Source organism: Cupressus sempervirens, chromosome 9 (genome assembly GCF_028749045.1).
Source record: "Cupressus sempervirens isolate cs-2001-9-10 chromosome 9, ASM2874904v1, whole genome shotgun sequence".
NCBI lineage: Eukaryota > Viridiplantae > Streptophyta > Pinopsida > Cupressales > Cupressaceae > Cupressus > Cupressus sempervirens.
In genome coordinates this window covers 638,464,592-638,484,551 of record NC_143126.1, presented here as the reverse complement: position 1 = coordinate 638,484,551, position 19,960 = coordinate 638,464,592, and positions in this window count along the sequence as shown.

Sequence of the window (19,960 nt, the reverse complement as noted above, 5' to 3'; positions counted from 1 at the left end):
TTAATAGAAGAGTCTTGGTAAGTGGTGAGAATGAAACTAATCAAATGAGTTTGTTTCACACAAGGTGTAGATGTGAAGATAAGTGTTGTGATGTGATCATTAATGGTGGAAGTATTGACAATCAAGTGTCAAAAATAATGATCACCAAGTTGAAGCTAAAGAGATAGAAACACCCTATCCATATCATATTTCTTAGGTGCAAGATGACCACAAGGACATGGCCAATGAGCAGTGTTTACAAAAGTTCAATATTGTAAGCTACTAGGATAAGGTACTTTGTGATTTCATACCTATAGACATATCTCATATATTCTTGGGTAGGCCATTGCAGTTTGACAAGCATGTTGTACATGGTGGGAAAGAAAATACCTACACTCTAACCAAGGATGGAGTGAAACATAAGTTAAAAGTCATTGAAGGAGAAAAAAGAAAAGGTATGTAGTGCTACCAGAAAATGTTTTGTTGATGAAAAAGAGTTTGTCAAAGGTATGAAGGATGAGCATATGTGTTTTTCTATAATTCCAAATGATAGTAAAGAAGAAGTAGAGGAGGTACATGAAGAGGTTGAAGATATGTTGAGAGAGTTTTTTGATATTGCATCAGATAATGTTCCTGATGGATTGCTGCCAGTGAGAAAGATTAGTCACTAGATGGATTTGGTTCTAGAAGCTAGTTTTCCAAACAAGGCAGCACATAGAATGACACCAATAGAAAGTGAAAAGTTGAACAGACAAGTTGATGAGTTGTTGCAAAAGGGGTTGATTTGAGAGAGTTTGAGTCCATGTGTTGTACTGGTTGTATGAGCACCAAAGAAGAATGGAGAATGGAGGATGTACATAGATTCTTGTACTATCAACAAGGTCACAACCAAGCATAGATTTCCATTGCCAAGGATGGATGATATTATGGAATGTTTGAGTGGAGTTGAGTATTTCACCAAGATAAATCTAAAGAGTGTTAGGAATAAGGTGTCTCAACCTTGTATAATTCCTATTCTTATTATTTGTTTTGTAAAATGTATTTCTTGCAAATAATGTTGATGTGTCAACATCTTGAATTGTGTGTAAGAAGATCATGACTAAAACAGTTATGACAGATTCCTATGACATGTAAAAGCTATGTTAGGAAGATTCAATGATAGGTGAAGACATGTGGCAACTAAGATATTTGAGTACTGTACACTCTACCCCAATAGTGGGGTTTGGGCATCACCCCAAAAAAAAATTTGGGGTTCCTATTTTCTCAGAGAATGGTAAAACCCTAATATAGTTTACCTTTGGGAGTAGCCCTAAAGTGAAGCGCATGTTATAAGCATTTTTAGGGTTGTGAAGAGATGTGAAAAAAGGTGTATTGTTGGTACTATGAGTTGCTACTGGAGTCTTCTATTGTTGATGTTGAACTTGCATTGCAAGTGTGTTGTGATCTCGTGTTGAAGATAATACATTGTGCAGGTTCTGAAGGGGTGGGGTTGTTTTACCGAAAGGTTTTTCCCCACTGGAAAATCCTTGTGCTATGTGTTCCTTTCTCTATCTATTTTCTGTATGCATGGTTGGCTGCAATATTTTTATTTACATGATGTTGAATCTATAAGTGTAGAAGATTTTAATAGGATTTGTATCATACTTTCCTTATGAGATTAGTGTAGGAAGCTATTTTTGCACCTGAGTTTCCTTACAAAGAGTGGGTACTATAAAATTCATATTAGAGAAGGTGATGACTGGAAGACTTCTTTTAAGATAAAAGAGGGATTGTACAAGTGGTTAGTCATGCCTTTTGGGCTAACCAATGCACCAAGCACTTTCATGAGACTCATGAATGAGGTACTAAAGGAGTTTCTAGGTAAGTTTTTTATTGTTTACTTAGATGATATTTTGATCTTTAGTAAGACATTAGTTGAGCATTTGATCCATATTCACAAGGTGTTTGATAAGTTGAGGGAAGAAAATTTGTTGATAAACCTGAAGAAGTGCAATTTTGTAAAGAAGGAGTTAGTGTACTTGGGATTTGTAGTTTTAGCAAAAGGTCTAAAAATGGACCTAGATAAGGTGAAGGCTATCCTTGAATGGCCTACTCCAAGGAGTGTGATAAAGGTAAGATATTTTTATGGACTACCTAGTTTTTATAGAGAGTTCATAAAAGGTTTCAACAATATTTTTGGGCCCCTAATTGAAACAATGAGAGGGGATAGGAAAGAGTTTAAGTGGACTATAGGAGCAGATAAGAGTTTCAATCTGTTGAAATAGAAAGTTACTGAGTAGCATATTTTAGCACTTCCTCATTTTAACAAGGTGTTTCAAGTATACTATGATGCTAGTGGTACTACAATAGGAGCTATTATGAGCCAAGAAGGTAGACCTGTTGCTTATTTTAATGAGAAGTTGAATGATGCAAAAATGAAATATCATGTTTATGATTAGGAATTTTATGTTATAGTTCAAGAATTAAAACACCAACTTCTTCCTAAGGAGTTTGTTTTGTATACTGATCATCAAGCTTTGCAATATTTGAATAGTTAGAGAAAATTAAACCAAAGGCATTTAAAGTGGGTTGAGTTTTGGTAGAGTTGTACATTTTTTTGAGACATAGGAATGGAAAGTTGAACAAAGTTGTAGATGCTCTTAGTAGAAGACAAATTTTTTTGATAGAAATGTAGATAGAGTTGGTTGGTTTCAAGGAAATCAATATTTTGTATCCAGATGGTCCTGATTTTGGTGAAGCATGGAAGGCTTGTATAGAACCTATTACACTTAAGAAGACAAAGTGGTTGGATTTCATGATCTAGAATAGTATGTTGTTCAAAGGAAGCTAGTTATGCATTCCCAGAATTTCAATGAGAGATAATCTCATCAAGGAGATGCATACTGGAGGATTGGCTAGAATTTTTAACAAAGATAAGACCATTGCTTTGGTTGTTGAAAATTATTATGGGGCATAGTTGCAGCAAGATGTGAAGAAGTTTTTTCAGAATTGTAGAGTATGTCAGATGGTGAAAGGAGTGAAGTAGAATACAAGGTTGTATCAGCCATTACCTATACCAAAGAACTTGTGGTAGGATATCAGCATGGATTTTTTTCTTGGATTACCAAGGACACAACCTGGAAATGATTCTATTTTTGTGTTGGTTGATAAGTTTTCAAAGCTGTCCATTTTATTCCTTGCAATAGTGATGTAGTTCATGTGGCGAAGTTTCTTTTCAGATAAGTAGTGAGGCTACATGGTCTACCAAAGAGTAAAGTTTTAGATTGAGATACCAAATTTGTTGGGTATTTTTTATGTACATTATGGAAGAAATTGAAGAAAAAGTTGAAGTTTAGTTCATTACATCATACACAGATTGATGGATGGATAGAAGTTGTGAATTGTGGTTTGGGAAACTTGTTGAGATGTTTGGTTGGAGACAAGCCAAAAGGATGAGATCTAATTTTACCATAGACAGAATTTGCATATAATAATTTTTTGAATAGAAGTACTGGTAAATCACCATTCTAGATTATATATGGGAGTAGTCCTAGAAATGCTTCTAAATTGAGGTAGTTGGATAAAGGAGAGATAAGTAGTGCTAAAGCAAAAGAATTTGTTGAACATTTGAAGAACATCTATGAGGAGGTGAGGAAGCACATCATAAAGATGAATATACTATACAAGAATAAGGGAGACGTGAAAATGAGGTATAAGGAATTTTAGATTGGAGATGAACTCATCGTTCTTTTGTGAAAGGATCATTTTCTAGTGGGTGCATGTAATAATATGAAGATTAAGAAGTTTGGACCATGCAAGATAGTGAAAAGGCATGATTCTGGAAATGTTTATGAAGCGGAGTTTCCTACTGAATTGAATATTTCACTAGTATTTAATATCTCAGATTTGATAAAGTATTATGAAGGAGGTAATGGAGATGAAGTTGAAGAAGTGCAATGGATTAGTCCACCAGCTAGTTTAGCTACAAATGAGATTGAGGAGATACTAGACAGTCATGTTGGAAAAAGTACAAGGAACAAAACTAATGAGGAATATTTGGTCTAATGGAAATGAAGGCCAATAGAGCATTCATCATGGCTATCAAGGGATGAGGTCAACCATCTTGGTTTACCTCTAAAGACCTAAAATGTGATGGAGTCACTTCTCAAATTACCCTAGGTGTCTAATACAAGAGTATCCTGAGTGTAAGAGCAATCTTGCATCACCCAAATATATTTTCTTTTCAATCTTTTGTATTTTAATAAGGACTAGTAGATAGGTTTGTTACTATTTATGGAAACATGTTATTTTTCATAATTTTTTCATATGTACTTAGAATATTCTCATTTTATACATGAAGGTTCATTTTAGAGTTATGAGCCTATCATAAAAATCTCATTGTTCTAGGTTAAGTATTGGAGAAGTTATTGTGGATTTTCATTGGAAATATTTGTAGAAAAATCTAAATGCTCACCATTGGAGGCCTTAGAGTGTCCAGATGAGGTCTGAAAACTTGATAGAAAGGTGCTTGCATGGTTCCAAGCTTGTAGTTCAAGAGCTGGGATTTCTAAAAAGTGGTTATAATAGCTAATCAGAGAAATGGTTTGTGAGTTATGGCCTTTCAAAGTTGGACTACATGAAATATCTAAAATACTAATCAAAGATGTATTTAGTTGACTCTATACATATTGTTAGGGTCTGTCAGCCCTAGGTATTAAGTTTCAATGTTTAGAATATTCCTACATGGCATAAAATTACCTATTTAAGAAAGGCCTGAACATTGTCTAGAACAACTCTGGGTGGTAGTTCACAGCTTAGTCTTACAAATTACTATAATGAAGGCATCCACGTGGGTTAGTATTTTGTACTTGTGACTTCTATAATTCCAGATTTGCAATGCAAATAAGAAGTCCATATTTTGTTCTCAAATTTTCTATCGTTTCTTTATTTCTGTTATGATTTTATAGTATTAAGGGGTGCACCCTTCATCACAACACCTCCAAATTCAAGGGTGAATAACAATCCAACACCTATTAGAGCATCCTATGTTGGACAAAAAAATCAAAACCAAGTAAATGTACCTACGATACTAAAGAAACATGGTTGGTCAACTAAAAAATATAGTGCAGTGGAAGATTTAAAAGGAACAAAAGTCAATGTATCCTTATTTGATATGTTACAAAATTTCCCTAATCAAAGGGAAGCACTACTAAAGACTCTTTATCATACCAAGGTAATGCTTACCACAAGCCATCAAAAGATAGTATCACAACAAGTTAACACTTATGAGGCTATGCCTACCATGTATAAAAATAAGGTTGAAGTGCCTCATTTCTTGCTCAGTCTTAACATTTTTGGAAGAAACCTTCACAATTGTCTCTTAAATTAAGGAGCTTCTTTCAATTTCAAACCACTCGTAATAGCTCAGAGGTTGGGATTCACTCCTCAACCTACTAATCAGATAGTGATTCAACTTGATAAGATAGAAGTAAAGGTTATTGGGGTATTGAAAGATGTCTAAATATAGTTGACTATAGACCCTAGAATTCAAGACATCATAGACATACATGTGGTGGAAATTCTAGAAACATATAGATTTTTACTAAGTAAAGAATGGATCCGATGCCTAAGTAGAGGGTTTTCAAATAATTTTAGTCAATTATGGTTACCTTGTAAAGGATTGAATAATTAGATCAAGATAGATGTTGAGACAAATCTAAAGACAATAATCACAAAATGCAATGCCCCAAATGAAGTAGCATTTCTTCATTCAAACTTGGGTTCTTATAAGGTGATGGCTCTTGACATAACTTCTATAAAAAAATAGACAACTTGATTGAAGAATCAGTGAACCCTACTCCAAGAGGAGAGATCATAACTCAATTTAGAGATAGAATGGTTGCAAATTTGCAATGCTTAGGAGAATAAGTACACCCAAACATTTGGCTTCTTCTAGGATTTTGTAGATTTCACAAAGTAAGTCATGCAAAATTTGTGTGCTCACATTTCCATGAAGTGATTGCTGTAGTACTAACTCAGATAATGCATTTAAAAAATGTTCAAACTCCAAGTGAGATACTAGAAGGAAATTTAAGTCTCACGTGTATATCTAAAGTCATGAATAATGATGAAGAGGAAAAAGAAGAGCTAAATACATCATACACTAACACCTCTTCAGATGGTGGAGCTTTATATTATCCTCCACCATGGATGATTAAAAACCAAAGGAGAATATGCTTTGTAAAAGGTCAAGGATGGACCTCGATAGTTATTCATCCTAAACCAAAATTAATAAAATCAAAGAATTGATTGGGGAAATTCAAGATGAACAATAGAAATAGAAATTCCCCATATCAAAGTTTAAAAACTTTAACTCACCAAGTCCACCATGTGAAGGAATGCAATGGATCCCAAAAAATAAATCCTTCAAATTTCAAGTGAAAGACAAGCTTCAAAAAAATAAACACAAGTCAAGAAAGCATAAAGAATAACCAATATGAACACTTGGGTTTGATGCCTCTAAATGAAAATAAGGAGTCATTGTGAGTATTGAACTAATTAATCACAAAGCTAGGTCATTTTATGTTGCATATCATTTACAATTTAGATGTGTTAGCATGAATGTTGATGATACTACTTTGGGGGAGTATCCTAAGCATTGGAGAGTATTGATATGTTGCATTCATGACTATGTTTGTCATTGATTTCAATATAGCATTATTTTGGTAAAGACTAGCTATGAAGAAAATAGAGATCTTGATGGTTCAAACAATGGTTTGATTATCTGGTCATGCATAGTTATGGACATGTTCAACATAGTGTCCCCCTAACATGGTTGAGTACTTAGATTCTAAGTCGAAACCTTACAGAAGTTATACTTGATTTACAAAGAGTAGTTCAAAAATAGAGTATTGGGAAAATAGTTCCTGATGATTGTTGGCTATCTTATATTTGGGATGTAATGAAGAGATGCACAGTTAGATAGTGATAGAGGATAGTCATCTAATGACAAAAGAAAGTGCACAAGACTTAGTATTGCATGTGTGAATTTTTGTATAGACTATGAGCCAACATTACTATTGTAATTGTAATTGATTAATTATCTTATTTTAATTAATTAGGAAAGCCTCAAGGCTGACTCAAGGAATTATTATGAAGATATGGTATAAAGGAAAGACTTTTTTCTTGATTGTAATGTATGTAATGTATGTATCTATTATTGAAATAAGTGTGAAGTATGAAAAGGATAAGAGTACTTACTAAATATGAGTAAGCAATCCAAGGGATTATTGGATACAAGATTTGAGATGTGGTTACAAGATCTAAAGGAGAAAAAGTCTAGTTGATAGGACAAAGATAGAGGAAGGAAGTACATTTTAGTTCTATTATTCTACAAATGAAGATGAAGAATCCGATGAGAAAGGTCAAAGTGAAAGTGATGATGAATTAGGATTTGTGGCTATCAAGGAAGATGATCTTGATAGAGAAATTAGAGAAGAAAGAGATCTAGTTACCCAAGTGGAAAAGAAGATTGATTAAATAATTAACAATGGTTTTTCACATCACATAACTAGTGATATGAATACATTTTTCAAGTTTAAGAATCATGATGGAGGTATTGTTAGAGTTCATAACAATGCAACTGGTCATATAAAAAGAATTGAATCTGTTACTCTTGAAGGTAAAACTAACACTGATGATGTCTATTTGTTGATGGATTGAAGCATAAATTTTTGAGTGTTGTATAATTGGTGGACAAGGGTTATCTATTGTAGTCCCCTGAGAAGACCTGCATTATCGAAGAAATAGATGGTGAGATGATTGAAATTGGCACTAGATCTAGAGGTAATATATTTTAGTTGAGTCTTGCTAAGATGACATGTTTAGTAGCTAAAGTGAATAATAATTGGTTGTGACTTAGAAGATCTTATCACAAAAACTTTGATAATATTAAGAAGGTTAGCAACACTTTTACAATCAACGACTTGAGTAAGATTGTTAAGGGCCTACTAATGTTGTAAGAAATTTATTTTGGCTAAGCAAAAGAAATTATCATTCCCTAGCAAGAAGTTCACTACCATAGAGAAGCTGAAGATTGTTCATACATATTTGAGTGGTCCTTCTAAAACAAGAGGATTCTATGGTGAAAGGTATTTATGATTTTTGTTGATGATTTCACTAGAATGATGTGGATAGCATTTCTTAAAGATAAATATGAAGTGTTTTGAGAAGTTTAAGATATTTAAGAATGGAGTTGAGAATAAATTTAGTGTTAAGATTAAGTTTCTGGGATCTAGTAGAGGAGGAAAATTCACCTCCAAAAAATTTAACATATTTTGTGAAGAAAATGGAATGAATGGACAACTACCTACACTTAGAAAACCTAAGAAGAATGATTATTTTTAGAGAAGAAATAAGTCTATAGTAGAAGTAGCTAGAGCAATGCTATTTGAGAATGATGTTTCTAAGACATTCTAGAGAGAAGCTAGTTAATACAACAATATATACTCTAAATAGAGTATAGATTAGAAAAGGTAATGACAATATGCCTTATGATCTATGGTTTGGAAATTCACCATTGGTCAAATATTTTAGGATATTTGGTAGAAAATTTTATATTAAGAGAGATGATGACATTGGTAAGTTTGATCCAAGAAGAAATGAAGGTATGTTTATTGGTTATTCATTAAAAAGTAAGGCTTACAAATGCTTTAACTATAGAAATAAGATAATAGTTGAATGTGCAAATGTAAGGATTAATGAGAAGTTTGGTACCAAAGAAAAGATGGTAGATTATAGTTCAGATGAAGAAGAGAATAACTTTGGAATTGTTAGACAAAATGCTGAATTTTTGTTTCAAACTAACAATGACATGCTAAATGATTTGATAACGTTTGAGCATAGAGGAGAATAGAGTTATGAACCAAGAGAAAAGATAAGAGTTGAGATGTCAACTCCTACCCCCTAATAGGAATTTTACAAAGAATCACCCTCATAAGTAGATAATTGGAAGCAAAGACAAAGACGTAATGGCAAGGAATAGAGTAAATGAGGAGATATGTTTGATATCTCAAGTTGAACCCAAGTGTGCAGATGAAATAGTCAAAGATAATCATAGGATTTAAGAACTAAAGAAATAATTAAAGAATGATACATGGGAGTTATTTCCTAGACCAAAAGACAATAAAATGGTAGGAACAAATGGGTTTTCAGGAATAAGATGAATGAGCAACGAGAATTTTTGAGTATTAGGATTAAACCTCAAATGGAAATAACAATTACATGAAAATATAAACAATATCAAAAAATAATAGATCACACAAGATTTAACATGGTTCACCCAATCCCTGCACTACATCCACCAAATAGCATGTCCGTTATTATTGCGATTTAGTGATTACAACTTGATTACAATCCATAATCCTTTATAGCTTAGTACCATTGCAAGAAGCAATTTTTGCATCACACATTATGAAAATTCCCTAACCCTAAGCCCTTTTATACAATTATTTTTCCACTTTAGGGTTAAAATTAGTAACAACATCTCATCCATAAATTGGTAAAAAAATAATAGCCAATGGCAAATGATAGCCAATTGGAGAATAATAGCCTTCTCTAATCAGTCACCAAAGAATTTATGATGTATAGTACTTCCCTGATCAATCACCACAAACTAACAATCTCCCAATTGGGGACTGGACAAACTCCACACTATAGAACAATGTCCAACTAGAGACTGATCCTGTAGCAATACTACTACCACATGGGCTCCTGCTAGATCAAACCACTCGAGACTCTATTGTTCTTTTATTCCTATTTAGTTTAGAAAACCAACCAAAGCTGAAGAGGAATTAAGCTTCTCCTTTTTCACTACCTTTGTAAACATATATGTTGGATTGTTATCTATATGTATATTGTCCATCTTTTACTATCCATCATCCAAAACTGACCGAATGAAATGGTAACACAGCTGAATGTGTGTTGTCTTTGAATGCAGAGCTAAATTATTTGCAAGATGAATGGAACTTTGACTATCTGTAAAAAAATAATTATCCTTTTGAGGGTGTCCCAATTCTTCCAAGAAGAACTCAAGACATATCATCTCCTTGGTTGTCTCTGTAGCAGCAACATACTCTACCTCTATAGTGGATAAATCATTAACCTTTTGTAACCTAGAAACCCAGCTCATGGTTGCCCCATCAATAGTAAATACATAACCTATCATACTTGACCTAGTATTAATATCCCCTACCAAATATAAGTCAACATATACTTATAAATTAGTATTAAAGCCCCCAAAGTGTAAAAACTTGATGGATGTTCCTCTCATATATCTAAGAATCCATTTTACTGCATTTCAATGCTCAATTCCTGGATGACTCATATACCTTCTAATGACTCCCACTACATGTACAATATCTAGCCTAGTACATTCCATAGCATGCATCAAGCTTCCTATAGCTAAAACATAAGGTACCCTACACATCTTATCCTCCTCTTCTTATGTCTTGGGATACATCTCCTTAGTCAACTTCAAATGGCTAAGTAAAGCTATGCTAACAGATTTAGCATTCTCCATAGAGAAACATTAAAAAACCTTCACGATATAATCAGCCTAAGATAATATCATTTTTCTATTCTTCCTATCTCTACAAATCTTCATACCAAGAATTTTTTTCTTCCCCCAAATCCTTCATAGAAAATGCATGTGTTAACTAGCATTTTATCCCCTTAATGTGATCCATGTTAGACTCAACTACAAGCATACCATCAACATATAAACATAAAATAATGTAGCTATCATCTTCCAACCTCTTAAAGTAAACACAATGATCTGAATGACACCTACTATATCCATGCTCATGCATAAAACTATCAAATTTTAGATACCATTGCTGAGGTGCTTGCTTCAAGGCATATAAAGTTTTCTTCAATTTGCACACTAATTTGTCCTTACCTTTGACCTCAAATCCTTGTGGCTATGTCATATATATCTCTTCATCCAAATCACCATGAAGGAAGATTGTTTTAACATCAAACTACTCCAAATGCAAATCTTCAGTAGCCATAATACATAAAACAATGCGAATAGAAGTCATTTTAACAACTGGAGAGAATATCTCATCAAAATCAATACTCTTTTTCTATATAAATCCTTTTACCACTAACATAGATTTAAATCTTTTCTTACTTCCATCCTCTTTTTTCAACCTATAAACTCATTAATTATGTAAAGCCCTTTTACCTACAGGCAACTTGCATAAATCCCAAGTCTTATTTTTTTATCAAAGAGTCCATTCCATCTTTCATTATAGACTCCCACTAAATCTTAGTATCTACTTGAATAGCTTCATCATAACATTCAAGTCACTAGCATCAATTAGTAAAATAGAGTACAAAAAAAGAAGAAAATATTTCTCAAGGTCTACTTAGCCTTGTTAACCATCTAACATTCATTGGTGTGTGTGATATTTTTTATTGTGGTTGTTGTACATCATGAGGAATTGCTAGACCATCATCTTTTGGAGTATCATCTAGCACTACATAATCATCTTCTTTCTTCTCATGTTGCTACAATAGATCTTTATACAACACTTTCTCATTGAATATGACATCCCTACTTCTTACAATTTTATGATTTTCAAAATCCCAAAGCCTATAACCAAATTCATCAATTTTATATCCAAAAAATACACATTTATTTGACTTAGCTTCCATCTTTGTTCTATTTTCATAATCTATATTAGAAAATACTTCACAACCAAAGGTTTTGAGAAAAGAATAACTCACCTTGTTACCAATCCATGCTTCCATTAGAATACCACATCCCAAAGGAGTAGAGGGACCTCTATTAACCAAATGTACAACAATATTGATAGCCTTTTCCCACATGTGTAAGGGAAACCCTACACGCAACCTTATGCTCCTTGCACACTCTATTATAGTCTTTTTCATGCATTCAACCACTTCATTTTCCTGTGGAGTCCTTAGAACAATGTTCTGTCTATGAATCCCAATAATGGAGCAATAATATTCAAATTCATGATTGCAATATTCACCAGCATTATTAGATCTAAGATATTTTAATTTACTACCAATCTCATTTTAAACCAAGCATTTCCATTTCTTAAAAGTTTGAAATACACTAGATTTATGCCTAAGGAAATAAAACCATACTTTTCTAGTTGCATCATCAATAAATGTAACATAATAATCAAAGCCACCAAGGGAAGATACTTGAGCTAGTCCCCATGCATCTATATGCATAAGCTCTAATTTATCACTTTTATTTTTCTTCCTAATCTTCACAAAACTCACTCTCTTTTGTTTTCCATACACACAACTTTCACAAAAAACCATATTGACACATTTTAGACTTGTTAAAACTTTCTTTGAATGAATTACTTTCATACCTTTCTCATTCATGTCCCCAAGTCTATTGTACCATAGTGTTGTATTAGAATCTACAGTAGCTATGTGTTCTCCCTGCTCAACTACAACAACTATTCTTAAACATTCTTTTTTCTCTAAAACGATCAAAGTAGAGGGAACAATATGACCTGTACAAAGATATAAGGTGCCTACTTTCACACCTTTTTCTACTACAAGGGAACCTTTTCAAACCATCTAATTTTTATCATTAAAAATAACTACACAACCCTCATCATTGATTTGCCCTACTAAAATTAAATTCCTACTCAGCCTTGGAACATGTCTTACCTCATGAGGTAGCCAATGATTCACATTCTACAACTTAATTATAACTTTTCCTTTTCCAAAAATCTAACAAGGTTCATTATCCCCAAAATAAACAAGCCCAAAATCCCTTTAGACATAATCAATGAAATAACCTCTATGAGGTGTAGCATGAAATGAAGAACTAGAATCTAAAACCCATGAATCATCAACACTTTCTAAAGACAGAAGAAAAGCATCCTCTTTGGATTTGGCACTTACCACATTTGCCTCCTTGTTACCTTTTAGTTTATCTCCTTCATTTCTCTTTTGAGTCCAGTAATATTTCTTCTTATGCCCTAGTTTTCCATAGTAATAGTAGTCATTTAGTCCTCTCAATTGAGACATTTTCCCCATTGACTTTCCTCTTGATTTCTCACAATTTTTGGAATCATTTCCTCTTTCAGTCATTCTGCCTCTACTTTGTGCATTCAAAGCACTTCCTAATGTAGATCAACCTAAGGTTTTCTTATGAGTTTCCTCACTTAAAATAACACCAATCACATCATCATATTTTAGTTTATTAGATCTAGAAACAGAATTACTCACAGTCATTACCAAGCCATTCCAACTTTTAGGTAAAGAACACAAAATCAAGAGAGCCCTAATTTCTTCATCAAAATTAATACATAGAGAAGATATCTAACTAGTAATAGTATTAAACTTGTTTAAATAATCCACAATAGATCCACCTTCTACCATTTTCATAGTAAATAAATGCTTTATGAGAAATACCTTATTTGAAGCGGAGGGCTTTTCATACAATTTTGGTAGGGTTTCCATCAACTCTTCCATTGTCTTTGCTTTTGTAATGTTAAATGTCACTAATGGTGCCAAGAATAATTGAATGCTTCCAAGTGCCTTTCTATCTAAAACCTACTATTCCTCATTTGTCATAGTTCCATGGTTCCTAGTTTTTCCTTCCAACGGCTTACATAAATCTTTCTGATAGACATAGTCCTCCATGTACATGTTCCATAATTGAAAGTTCTACCCATTAAAATTATCAACCCTTAGCTTACACTTTTCTACCATCACTCCCATGCAACCATGAGACTCTCACTCAATCATGATACTTTCCTACAGATGATAACTAAAAAATAACCTCACTCTAATACCACTTGTTAAGATTGAACCTCAGATAGAAATAACAATTACATGCAAATATAAACAATATCTAATAATAATAGATCACACAAAAGGGAATACAAGACACCAAGATTTAACATGGATCACCCAATCCCTAGGCTACTCCATCAAACAACATGTCCAATATTATTACAATGGAGTGATTATAATTTTTAATCCCATACACTTTAATATCACTGCGAGAAGTAATTTTCACATCACGCCTTATGAAAAATCCCTAACCCTAAGCCCTTTTATACAAGTATTTTTTCACTTTAGGGTTAAAATTAGTTACAACATTCTGGTCATAAATTGGTGAATAAATAATAGTCAATTGGAAAATAATATCCATCCTTGATCAATCGCCATAGAATTTATAAAGTATGTACAATACTTCCCTGATCAATCACCACAAGCTAACCATGAGAAACAAGGCCTAACTTGTTTGTAAAGGTTATCCATAGTAAGAAGGCATTGACTATGAGGAAACATATGCACCTATAGCAAGAATGTAAGTAGTAAGAATGTTCTTGGCTTATGCAGCAAACAAGAAATTCAAAGTTTATCAAATGGATGTAAAATCTACGTTTTTGAATGGAGAATTGGAAGAAGTGGTTTATATTGAGCAGCCTAAAGGATTTCCTTAATAAAAAGATAAATACATGGTATGTAGATCAAAGAAATCTCTTTATGGTCTAAATAAAGCACATAGAGCTTGGTATGTGAGGTTAGTTAATTACTTGGCAAAGCTTAGATTTGTTAAAGGTACATCAGATAGTAACCTGTATCTAAAATAAATTGAAGATGGATTGTTGATTATTGTAATATTTTTTGATAACATCATTTTTGGAGGTAATGATGAAGCTAGTGACAAATTTTTTGAAGAGATGAAGAATGAATTTCAAATGAGTGTGATAGTAGAAATGAAGTTCTTCCTAGGATTATAGATTATGTATAATAATGATGGTATATTCATTTCACAAGCTAGGTAACTAAAAGATTTATTGAAAAGATTTGGTTTGGAAAGTTGTAAATTATTGGCATACCTATGATAACTAGTCACAAGTTTTTTAGCAAAGATGAGACACCTATAGTTGAGCAGAAGAAGTATAGATCAATGATTGGAGGTTTGCAGTATTGACTTATTCTAGACCAAATATAAAAAATGAAATTGGGATTGTAGCTATATTTCAAGCTGATCCTAATGAATATCATTTTGTAGAAGTTAAGATAATATTTAGATATTTGAAAGGGACATCTAACAATGGTATTTGGTATGATAAATTGAGTGATGTCACTATATGTGCACATACTAATACTGATTGGGCAAGCAGTATGGATGATAGAAAGAGCACCAGTAGTGGAGCATTCTTTCTAGGAGAAAAATTAGTTTCTTGGTTAATCAAGAGACAAGATTGTATTTCACAGAGTATCGTTGAAGTAGAGTATGTTGCAGTAGCAAACAACTATAATCAAGTTATGTGGATAAAGAAGATGCTGAAGGATATCAAAATTGAGATTCAAGAACCTATTATCATTTATTTTGATATCATAAGTACAATGAGAATGTCTAAGAATCATGTATTGCATTATAAGATTAAGCATATATTTATTAAGTATCACATGTTGAGAGATAAAGCAGTAGAAAAGAAGATCAAATTAGAGTATATAAGTACTAAAGATCAAATTGTAGATATCTTTATGAAGGCTCTTCCTAAAGATACATTTGAGTATTTGAGAGGTATGCTTGGGGTTATGCCTCTTCCTACTTCTAAGGAGTTCATGCAGAGAGTGCATCATTCCAATGGTGTAGAACACTGTTATTTGATTGGATTGAATGTTGATGCTTCCTCTATGGGGGAGTATCTGGTATGTACTAATTCATTAAGGACTCTTAGCCTTTGGTATTTGGTATTGAACAGTTTATTTGGACACTCGATTTGATTGATGACTTGGAGCAATTGATTAGCAATTGTTACATTGAGTTTGAGGTCTTTGACATTGATTTCAATGTGGGAGAATATGCATGAAAAACATTTCCTAAAGCATGGGGGAGAATATGCATGAGATGAGAAGAAGTAGAAATAGAGTACTACTTGGTATTCTTAGAACTTAGACATTTTTCATCTATGTTGTCATCAATTCCAAAGGGGGAGATTATTAGCATGAATGTTAATGATACTACTAGGGGGGAGTATCCTAAGCATTAGAGAGTATCGATATGTTGCATTCATGACTTTGTTTGTCATTGATGTCAACATAGAATTATTTTTGTAAAGACAATATGAGTAGTAGATAGAGATATTGATGGTATGGACAATAGTTTGATTGTCTTGTCATGTGCAGTTATGGACATGTTTGGAATAATGTCTTGATGATGTGGTTAAGTGTGTAGAGTCTAAGTTGAAAATGAATCGAAGTTGTACCTAATTTATAGAGAGCAGATTAGAGATGGAGCATTTGGGAAAGCAATTGCTAGTGATTGTTGGCTATCTTACATCTAGGATGTAATGAAGAGATGTGCAATCAGATAGTGATAGAGGACATTCATCTGATGACATTGGTGAGTGCACAAGCCTTAGTATCCCACATGTGAAGTTTTGTATAGACTATAAGCTAATAGTGCTATTGTTATTATAATTATTTAATTATCTAATTTTAATTAATTGGGAAAGCCTCAAGGCCAAGTCAAGGAATTATTATGAAGATATGGTACAAAGGAAAGATATTTTCCTTGATTGTAATGTATGTAATGTATGTATCTATTATTACAAGAAGTGTAGAGTACAAAAAGGAGTAGAGTGCTTATGAAATGTGTGTAAGTGATCTGAGGGTTTATTGGATGTGAGATTCAAGACGCGGTTATAAGATCTAAAAGAGAAAAATTATGGTTGATAGGAAAGAGATAGAGGAAGGAAGTACATTTCAATTCTATTATTCTACAAGGAATAATACAAAGATCATTTGGATAGTGGGTTCATTGATCTTGCCCTTGAATTTTTTTGGGCAGCGGGTCCAACTATCTTCCACAACTCCTAACAAGGTTGGCACAACTCCTAACAGGGTTGGCATTTGCTACTAGGGATTCAAAGTCTTCTAATAGGGACTCATATGTATTTAATGTTTTAATAGACTCCTAATAGGGTCTATCCTCTAACAAGGAATCTTTATATTAGTACATCATCTTGTGGGCACTATTCCCACCAAGGTTTTCCCTCTGATCAAGGGTTTCCATAGTTAACATATATAGTGTCATTGTGTATGGGTATCTTATTATGGTTTCAATTTACATCACTCATATGGTTAATATTATTTAAGAAATTTCTATTTGAGATATTAATTAGATAATTGATTCACCCACACCTCCCCCCCCCCCCCCCCGCCCCCCCCCCCTTCACCCCCTACCCCCCTTAGTTATATCAGTGGACTATATATTCTAACAAGTTGTACTAATAATATTGCACAATATGAAGCCTTAATCTAGGACTTCTCTTTACATTAGAGAAGTATGTCAAAGATCTTATAATTAAAGGAGACTCCCAATTGGTGATTAGATATGTTAAATCAATCTACTCTTGCAATTAAAGAAGACTACTTGCCTATTGAAAAAGAGTTTGGGACTTGAAGAAAGATTTTGAGGCCCTAAACATAAGGTCCATTCCAAGAAGGAGAAACATGGTAGTTAATGCCCTTGTTGTTTTAGCCAGTGCATCAAATCCCATTAAAAGAACAAAAATCGAAAGGTTTTCTATTGGATTGGTGGTTACCTTGTCTATTCTAGATAATATTACTAGCTTTCAAGTTTTCCAAGATGATCAACATATTCTTGAGTTCATCATGTGTAATTGTCTATTCAAAGGACAAGAGATTGATGATACTCCAGATGAAAAACCTAAGGATGATGAATTAGAAGATCAAGATGGGATCATAAGTTTGAAGATTGATACTATTCCTAAAGGGGTTGTAGATTTAGAGTGCATCTTTGATTGATATGAATCAACGTGTAATAAGAAAATACTTGAAGAAAAGGGGATTGAAGAATGTGATTCATATAATCTAGGCACAAAAGATGATCCTAAGTTGGTGAGGATCTGAAAGGCATGTAATCCTTGAGAATGAGCAAGTATGTTTCAATTACTTATAGAATACAAAGATGTCATTGCATGGAGTTATGAAGAACTCAAGACATATGATCCTAACATTATTACCCATGATATCCTGTTGAAGCCTGATGCTAAGCCTTTTCATCAAAGATAGAGGTTGGTGAACCCCATTATCAAGCCTTTAATAATGAAATAAGTCTAGATATTTATCAATGCTAAGATTATCTTTCCAATCTAGCATTCTACATGAGTTTCTAACTTGGTTCTAGTAAAGAAAAAGACTAGAGAAATTCACCTTTGTGTGGACTTTCACAATTTGAGCCAAGCATCCCAAACAACTAACTACCTTTTTCCTTCACTAGATGAAGTATTATAGATTGTCAATGGGTCTAAAATGATGTCTTTCCTAGACATATATTTAGGATACAACCAAGTGCTGGTAGACAAGGAAGATAGGTTAAAGATATATTTACAACAAAATGGGGAACATTTGCATACAAGAGAATGCCCTTTGGATTAATCAATGTAGGAGCTATGTTTCAAAGAGAAATGGATGAAGCATTCAAGGGGTTGATTAATAAATTTATAGTTATCTAAACGGATGATCTAACCATCTTTTCAAAAGATTAAAGTACCCATACTGTTGATTTTAGACAAGTTTTCAACCAATGCTAGAGATACGACATATCCCTTAATCCTAAGAAGTGTTCATTCAAGGTTACCAAAGGAAATATTTTGGGTCAGATTATTTTTGAAGTTGGGATATCCATTGATCTTGAAAGGATAGAATATGTTCTAACATTCTCACCTCCCCCTAGTTGCAAGAAGTTTAAATATTTCTTTCGGAAGATCAATTTTGTGCATAAGTTAATTAGTGGGTTCACTGAGAAAGTTTTCCCACTCAATAACTTTCTAAAAAAGAGAGAAAAAATTAAATGGGTTCCTGAAATTAAGAAATATATCAAAGATATCAAAGTAGTTATCTCCATGGCTCCAGTACTTGTAAGTTCAAATTATGAGTTATCTTTCAAAATATATTATTTCACTTTAGAACATTCATGTGTAGGAATTCTCACACAAAAGAAAGATAAAGAAGATGAGAGGCCTACCACATTCATGAGTTGTCCTTTAAAGAATATTGAATTGAATTATTCCAATCTTGACAAATAATCTTTTTCCTTAATAAAGGTAATCAATAAATTTTTCCATTACATACTCAGAAGCAAGGTTATGCTATTATGTCAGCTCCTATAGTCAAATTATAACTAATGCAAAATGAATTAGGCAAAAAAGAGGAAAATTTATGGCTACATTACAAGAGTTTGATTTGGAAATTAAACCAATGGAACCTAGTAAGAGGACAAGGGTTGAACAAGATGATAGCTAATAATGAGATCAAAACAAATGATGAACAATAGATCATAGTATCTCAAGTGGACATTGATGAAGGAATAATCACAAATGTGTCATATCAAGATATTGTGTACTACTTCCTATAGAATCAATATCCTCACTGGATGAATAGTTCTCAACATAGAGGAATCAAGATGAAATGTGAATCATATATGCTTTAAGATAGGAAACTATATAAAAGGAACTATGAGCGAAGTTATTTTAAATGTTCAGTACAAGAAGAAGCAAAAGAGGTATCATTATAAATATGGCATAGGTCATGGATCAGCAAAGACTATAGCCCATCAAATTTTAAGATTAGGTTACTTTTGGCCTACAATTTTCAAGGACACATTTGAACATGTACACTCTTGTCACACATTTTAAATAGGGGCCAATAGGGAGAGACACCCTACCATGCCACTACAACTAGTATTTGAGGTACATCCATTTTCCAAGTGGGGACTAGACTTTATTGGACCTATAAACCCACCGTCATCAACATGAAATATATTCATCCTTACTACTATAGATTATTGAACGTGTTATACTAAAGCTAAAACTTTATGAAATTGTACAGCAAAAGTAGTTATTGATTTCTTGAAAGAGCACACTATCAATAGGTTTGGAATGCCTTTCTTCTT